At 40.5% G+C, this 8,496-nt stretch overlaps 1 long non-coding RNA gene across 1 annotated transcript; it reads right to left on the bottom strand.

Annotated features, from left to right (window-relative positions):
* Nucleotides 470–8,436, bottom strand: LOC110389789. The gene is made up of 3 exons (XR_002433377.1): nt 8,360–8,436; nt 1,576–1,642; nt 470–547 (listed from the first exon to the last, which is right to left on the bottom strand). It is a non-coding gene; the product is annotated as an uncharacterized LOC110389789 (long non-coding RNA).

Here is an 8,496-nt window from a genome sequence, read left to right as displayed (position 1 = left end):
GCAAAGGGCACGGCAGCAATGACTTGCAGACACCATGCAATGCTTCCATGACGTCTCCAGGCTCACTCAAGGGAAGATCCACTCAGGAGCACAGTTCTGTCTGCCACAGGGCTTTTTGGCACAGACATGCTAGCAGAAGGACAAAATCACGCACTAACTTCCAGTCTCCTACTTTCACACTGTGAGCAGAAGCCTCAAAGTTAAAAGAAAGTGAGAGAAGTTACACGACCATCTGTTTTTTTACTCCTTTCAGTATGTGAAACAGATTATGCTCCTGAAAAAAGGCAAAATTCTGATGGAGACCGCGGTAGTTTCCACTATTTCTTCCTAGATGTCCGTGTTGGTATCACCAAAACTGACACAACTGCAAACAGCTGCTTCCGCTTCTGTTCCTGACTCTTGGAAATGTAAGCATACTTGATAATAAACATTGATTGTTGTTACAGACAGCTGATTTCAGAAGCATGTGAGTCTATATTCTGTTTAATGGATGCAACTTCAGACACCATTCTGCCATTTCTTCATAACAAATCAAATTAATTCCTGCCTGCACATAAATAAAATCATTACACATTGGTCACTCTCTGGGTTACTGTCAAGAACCAAAATGGGAGATAGCTCCTGAGTCGACGCACAAGTCACTACAGGAAAAGACACTAATGCTAAGAGCTCCAGTAATCCCACAGCTCTTCTGCTAGTCCCAAATATGCACGTGGTTCACACACCTCAGAACTTTATATCTACAATAAAGCAGTAAAAATCTGTTCTGCCTAGAGAAAGGAAAATGTAGTTAGAATTTTATAACATCTCTGTTTTGAGAAAAAAAAAAAAAACAGCAGTTCTCAGATTTTTCTCAGAGCTGCCTCCTTTGTAATATGCAAAAGCTCAGCCTTCTCGGTCACCTGCTGTGTGCTCAATTATAAGAATATTCCTGTGCAAAGAAATTTAAAAGAGCATTAAACTGTGGGGGGTTTGTAATGAGCTTAAATAGTAACTGAAACTTTATATAAATGCACGTACAGATAGTGTATGTACATACTGTATACGTATTAATTAAATACTAATTTCCCATCAACTTTCCCTTCTCCTTTTAAAGAGTAATTCACATCGAGCAAGATGTCACAACACGGTGGAGGAGGACCAGATGTGATCCTTCCTTTGCAGAAAAACTAAAAACGTGATGGAACTACTTAATATGATTAGAAACAGAAACTTGGATATCATTGGTTATCTACAGTGAGAAACTGAAACCTCTGGTTTCAGTCTGTGCAGGTCTAGACTCCATGTATATTAGTCTTCTGAGACACTTACCAGCCTCTTCACAGTGAGAGTGCTAATTAAATAACCACACCAGAAATACGAAGGACCACAAAGACATCCCAGGGTACCTGGCAACTCAGGCATACCAAGTCAGCACATTACTTGTCTGCTGACTTTATTCCTAACTGGATGATCATCTCTGAGCAAAATCAGAGCCTATAAATAGTATGAAGTCTTGAACAGCTTTGTGACAGGGGATCTCTGTGATCTGGATGAGCACGGTGAAGGTGCCAGAGGCCCAGGTCTGAAACTCACCGCATGGAGGACTCCCATCTATTTCAGCCAGTGGTGGCTGACAGCCACACAGGAGTATGTTTGTGTCCTTCAGGAAAAAAATAGACAACATTTCTTTAAAAAGTAGTTAGAAAAAGTCAGTTGAAGAGTTATCATCTAAGAGCTTTAGCAGTGTCATTATTCTCTCCAGGCTACCCTGTAAATTCTCTTCATAAATAATAATAATTAAAAAAAAGCAATAACTTCAGACATTTGGCATTATTAGAAAAAATAAACAAGTAAGGTCTTTGAGATGTGCATCTGCATGTACAAAATCTAACTGAGCAATGAGAAAAAGTAAAAAGTAAAAACAAAAACCAACATTACTTTTTTTTTTTTTTTTAGCTACTATTTGTAGTAGTCCGTCTCAACCATTCTCATCCTTCCTTTTTAGACCACACCTTCACATATGAGCATGAATTTAAGTCTGCCTCTATGTCCTCAGTTGCTTTTAACAGCACTCTGAGTAGAGGCTGGACAATTCAAGTTGTCTCCTTCCATCCTTGGTGTGATTCTGTGTCACTGTGTGCAGCAGAAGGGCAATGAGAACTGGGCATGTGGGTAGGGTAGATGTCTCAAGGAGTTCTGGTTGCTTGTAGGTTACCTTTCCTTCTATCTTCAGTCTGTACCTCTGCTCAAATGTTGAGAGATTGTGTGGAAACACTCATGGTTATCAAGAAGTATATCAGCTCTCTGTGGAAAGAGACATTCTTTGGGGAGGCCTCTGACAGAGCTAGTGGAGAATGCTATAATTGTAACCCTTGAGACATGGAGTAGGAAACGTCATGAGATGTCATGACTTCGCTCAATCACAAGAGATTCCTTGTGATCAGTATGTTAATTGTTCTTCTATTTCAGAAGGTGCCAGATACTCTGCTTCAAGACAAGGCTGAACTTGATTTCTAAGCCAGATATCCTTCTAAGCCACATATTCCCTCCACTCCTTTCATGCTAGGGTGCTGGATGTCAGAACAACTTACCTGCTATAAAATCACAGGTTTGAAATTGTGCTCTTGACTGCTCTTGCCTGGGTTAGTAAGTTGGTAAAAATGGAACTGTTTCACAGCAAAAAGTATTGCTAGATACTAAGAAGCAGAAGTGTTTGTTTGGGTCCAATGTTCGAAAAGAGAAACTTGAATATATTTCTCTGTTCATGGTATGCTTTTTAACTTGCACTCAGCAAACTTGGTTTATAGGAGATTTTTATTTGCAGGACTGTTTGTTTTAATGGAAACTCCCAGAAACTCTTCCGCTGGGAAAATGTTTGCTGCTCTAAAAGTCATGCAAGATTTTTCTGTCTAATCCATTTGCAATCTTGTTTGATTCTTCTTCTTTCCTTTATAAATCTGAATTGTCCATACATGACATTAGATCATTATGAGGTCATGTCAATGATCAAATTAGTGCCACAAATAAAAATATAAATTCTAGTTAGAGTGGAAACTCCAAGAGTAGCCTGTGTCTGACTGGAATTAACAATAAATAAATAAATAATAAAAAAAACCCCCAAAACTCATTCTTAGAGACATTCATGCAAAAAGACAAATTTCAAAATGTCACCTAAAGAGAGCAACGTGTTTTAAGAACTTAGAGCCTTCTCTTTCCCTAAGTTCATTTTCAGTATTTCTCTAGTCATGTGGTTTTTGGTCATAAAAGTTGTGCATTTATTTTGACATGTATTCTTCTCAGTGTGTGAAGATCTCTGGATACACCTGCTAACAGATTTAAGTTTAAAAGGTGAGCTGTTTGCTTAATACTCCTTAGAGGGCTGATCTTTTAAACACTGTTTTAAACACTGGAACAAAGGGATTATTTTTGAAACAAGGCTAGCCCAAAAGAGCAAGAAAAGGTTTAGAGCTTTGAAAGAAATCATTTAGCTTGGAAGAATAGACATATAATACTCTTTCCTTCTTTACCATAGATATTATTTTTTTTCTTGAAGAATTCAGATAAATTTACTGGGACAAATTTTAGGTGTGAGAAATACCACAGATAGAGAGCTCTTGCTATCAGACACTTTCACCTCTAATCATCATCTTTTTTTTTTTTTGATCGCTGCACGAGGATAGTCTTGGCCATCCTCCTTAGCCTGAAGCTGGGAAATAATTGAAATAGTGCGGCCAGATGGTTCTGTTTTCCAGGAGACGAGGATAACGTGATATTCCTCAGAAAGAGGAGTTTGTTTATAGGGACATTACATTTTTTTTAAACAAAAGAATACACTGCTTTGTAGACACTACAATTTTGTGTCAGTTTGTATACTGGAAAATACTTTTCACCTCAGAGAGATTATCCTTCTCCTGAATACGTCAAAAGAAAAAAAATGAAGGGAGACAAGAGAAGAGAAAGGGAAAAGAAAAGGGCAGATGGAAACAGAAAAAGAAAGAACTGTTATGTCTTATATCAAATCCTATGTGATGTGCTTGCTCACTGATAACTGGAAATGAAAGAAGAAATCCTGGAATACCTAACAGGAGAGAAGATGAAGCAAACATGTTTGGGGGCAGGCCTTGGAGAATGAACAGAAGTGAAATGCAACAGAACATGGTAGAGGGAGAAAACTGGGATGGAGTAAATTGTAATACAGAGATTCAGGAAAAAAAAAAAAAAAAAAAGATGAGAACACTTGGCAAGGCAGAAGAAAGAGCCCCTAAAAGGCAAGGAACTTAAAGCTCTACTGAGCCTCCAGAGCAACAAATAAGAACTTCAAAGGAGAGTCTGGGAAATGCAGTGAAAAAGGATACATATTCAGCCTGGATTTGTGCAGGGGGAACCATGCTTAGCCAACCTGATGGCTTTCTATAACCCAATGACGAGTGAACTAGGGGTGAGATCTGGTTAGTGGGAATCTGAGCCTGATCGTGGTTTTCTACACTGCCTCTCATAATATCCTCACAGATTAAACTGGCAAAGAATGAGTTAGATAAGGGTGTGGTGAGAAAGAAATCTGGCTGAATGGCCTGGCTCTAAGCCTTGTGATCAGTGCAAGGAGTCCAGCTGGAGGTCAGACACTAGTGGAATGCATCAGGGGCCACTGCTGGAGCGAATAGTGTTTAACATCTTCATTAATGAGAGGAGGCTCCCTCTGCAAATTTCCAGATGACACAAAGTACATGAGTGGCTGGCATGCATGATGGGAGGAGTAAAACAGCCTCAAAACAGGCTGGAGAAATGGTCTAGCAGGAATCATGTGAAGTTCAATAAAGGAATATGCAAAGCCCTGCACCTAGGCAGGAAGATTAATAAGTCCTGCACCTGGTCTACGTTAGTAAGTCCATCACTGTTCAAGGAGAGACAAGGGTAGAGCGGAGGGAGTCTACCTTAAGGCTACAAATATGACAGACAGACCAGATCCTCTGGCACACGAGATGAGGCTGAAGAGCTGGGATTGTTCTACCCTGAGAAGGGTCAAGGGAACCTTGCCATTGTGTACATTTATCTGGTCAAGGGGAGTAAAGAAAATGGAAATAGATCCTTTTTAATGGTGTTCTGTGACAGGATGAGATAGTAAACGCAAAATGAAATACAAAAAAAAAACCCAAACCTCTAACAAGTATTTAATGGTATGAAAAACCTTGTTAGTTGTGAAGGTGGTCAAATCAGGGTGGGTTTCCCAGAAGGGCTTTGGGGCCTCCATCTTTGGAAATGCTTAAACCCAGCAGAACAGGGTCCTGGGCTAGCAGCGCTAGTTGACCCTGCTTGAGCAGGAAGTTGGTCCCTTCCAAACTCAACTATAGCGTGATTTTCTGAAATTATTGACTCACGTTTTCTAGACTGAAAGGTAAACCATGAGCGCCCTTTCTTCAAGTTTTCCATAACTTAATGCTGATGGCAGAAACATAACTCTTTTCAACAGCAACACCAGCAAGAAGGCTTATATGTCAGTATAGAACAGGATCACTTCCTAAGAAAAGTACTATGTAATTAAAACATCTGCATACACCTTACAATACTGAGACACATTTACGTTTTTTCATGCTTTCATATTCTCTTACAAAAAGATTTCTGAAAGTCAAAGTAAGAAAGATTCCTGACAGATTTGTACCTTAAGGGCTGGCTGCAAGCTCTAGATTGAACTTTTTCCATTACTGGGCATTTTTTAAGAGCTCCAGTGTCTAATTGTTCTGGAGTTTAGTTTGCTGGGACAGTCTACCAGACAGGAGACAGTCTGTGTGACAGCCTAGAACTACATTTGTTAAACCTCAGCTCACACTTCTCATACGCTGATTAGATAGCTTGTTACTGTTATAAGAGGACACTGGCAAGCTTCTGTGATAAGTGAGGCCCCTACAGCTCTCCTCTCTTAGACTTTTCCTCAAATTTTACAAGTGCTGTAAGAATAAAATTCCTAACTCACTTAGACAAAGAGTAATTGAGTAAATTCCTCTACTGAAGTCAGCTACAGACTACATACTTTTTTTTCTAAATATTAAGGAAGGAGAACTGTGGCTTTCTCTAAGCTAGAGAAAGCCACAAGACAGAACATCTTTTTTTTTAACAGCAAACATGCTTAGCAGTAATACACCTATTTCTTTGATTTTACTCAAAGGAAAAGGAGAAAGAAGTTATTTTAATGAAGGGTTACTCAGGTATGTCCAAGATTCTGCTTGGCTTTGGAGGTGAACTTTTCAGCATTTATGTTATTAAAAATTAGAACTTCAAAGACAAACAATTCCTACCAGAGTATACTGCCTTTATAATAAGGTATTTTATAAAGCAGTTTGAGAGTGCAGATGCATGAGCAGAACAAGTCATTATGTACAGGGCAGACTTCCACCCTTGCCGTACGTCCATGTGTTCATGCAGAACTTGTTCTTGCCTTTTATTTGCCCAGGATCTCAGCGATATCACTGTTAACAGAAACAGTTACAGTACAGCGAGTTGGGAAGTGTACACCTGGAAATACTAACAAAGGCATGCACAAGGTGTGAAATAACATTTCAGCAGATTTTATGTACCATATTAACTGGATGGACAAATAAACTACTTTATTTTTTTTTTTTTGGTCTCCAAAGCCTATACAAATGATGTTTTTCAATAGCGATTCTGATGGTTTATGAGCAATCTAAAAATACACGTAGGGGTAAAAGCTTACACAGAGACAAAAAGAACAGAAAGTTTTGTGGGTTTTATTTTCTTCTGCAGTCTTCTCAGAACAATACCACCACAGCTTCACATACCACTGTTCTTTTGAAAATGACCTACAAATTTATACTCTTTGTTATCAGTACAAAATTACATATGAGTGCTTATATTTAACCATTTGCAGTTGGAGCAACAGGTCACATATCTACATACTCCACAGCCATACTGGAGATCCCTAGGAAGGAGATTTCTGTTAAATTAATCTTTCTCAGTCTGAAATAAAGTAACACTTAAACATTGTGCAATAAATTCATCAACACTTGACAAAATGATGAATGAACCTAGAGCAGTAGTTCTATAACACATGGGAGGCATTAAAAAAAAATTGAAATGGAGTACTGATTAGCATAAGTCAAGGCATTTGATTAAAATTGGAGGGTACATCATGCCTCTGAGGCATGATGAGCCACTGCTGAGGAGAAGGCAGATCAGCAGTAGCTGAAGAACGCTGCTCTTTGCCAATTGTCATAGTTAGTGCTAACAGAGGGCAGAGCAGGAGCTGGTGTATTGCCACAGCTCCAGAAGGCCCCTTGTTCCAGGAAACCATAACCTTCATGTTCCTGCTTAACAAATCTTCACTGTTGCTCTGGCTAGAGAAGTTGCTCAGACCAAAGCCCTTATCCCAGCTCACTTTCCTCCACCATACTCCCAAAGAACCATCTGAAAGACTTCTGGAGCTTCATATACTAAACCAGACATTGATTTCAGTGTTAGATACTGCAGCCTTCTAGGCTTTTCACCTTAAACTTCTCCCTGGACAAGAAAGGAAGTGGGACAGAATGCTGCCAGTGGAGATGGCAGAAAGCCTGCTAACCTGAAGTTACTTGCACCAGCTCGGCATTTTCCTGCAGAATATTGTGTGAGGACAGCTCATTCACCAGTATGCTTTGCTGAAGCACAGGAGTGGGTAGGAGGGGAAACAACTTTTATTCACTTTATTTATACTCAGGCAATTCTTAAACACATGTTACTGTTTACAGAAGAAGCTGCAGCTTGTTTGCACGGAGGCACTGACCCTAACAGCTATTGCAAAATAAGCAGCTGGTCAATAGTTTCACAGGCAAAAACCTTACAAAGAACAAGCTTTAGTGCTTCAGCTCAATGGTCCAAAGCCAGAAAAAGGTTAATAAACTGTGACTATTTGCTCAACTTACTACTGAAGACTGGCCCTCAGTGTTCCCAATTCACTGCACTGTCGTATGTTAATGCGAGATGCTGTTTTGCATAGGTCATTTCTGCCTTGGAAGGAAAACGCAATCTAATCAGACGAGGGTTTATTATGTGTATCGGCTCATAATTCTCACAATTCCTACACACTGGACCGTAATTCTCTTGTGACAGCGTTAAAATTTAGTGCTAAGAGTCAATTCACAACTTAAAAACACACCTCGAGGCGACCTTAAATCAATATAAGCGTGATCCTTCGATGCTGACCGCAGGAACAAAGAGAAAAATGAAAAAAACCGGATAACTGCTTTCAGTTACAAGTGAGATAAAGACGCAGCCTGTGGTAAGCGAATCTGAGAATTAAGGCACCGGCGCTTCGCGGAAACCCCCTCAACCGAGGGAGCCGCTCAGAACACGCTCCGCCCGCCCGCCCGCAACCCGCTCTCCACCACACCTCGGCTCTTCCGCCGCCGCACAGCCGGCCACGCCGCACCCCCCAAATCACGGCCCGGGACGGCCCCAAGGTCGCGCAGGCGCGGGGCGGTGCGTAGACGCCCCAACCGCCCTCCGCCCCGCGACAGGCGGGGCCCG

The sequence above is a fragment of the Numida meleagris genome, chromosome Z (assembly GCF_002078875.1).
Source record: "Numida meleagris isolate 19003 breed g44 Domestic line chromosome Z, NumMel1.0, whole genome shotgun sequence".
NCBI lineage: Eukaryota > Metazoa > Chordata > Aves > Galliformes > Numididae > Numida > Numida meleagris.
The sequence above is the reverse complement of the archived record's forward strand: the minus strand, read 5'-3'. Positions and strand labels throughout refer to the sequence as shown.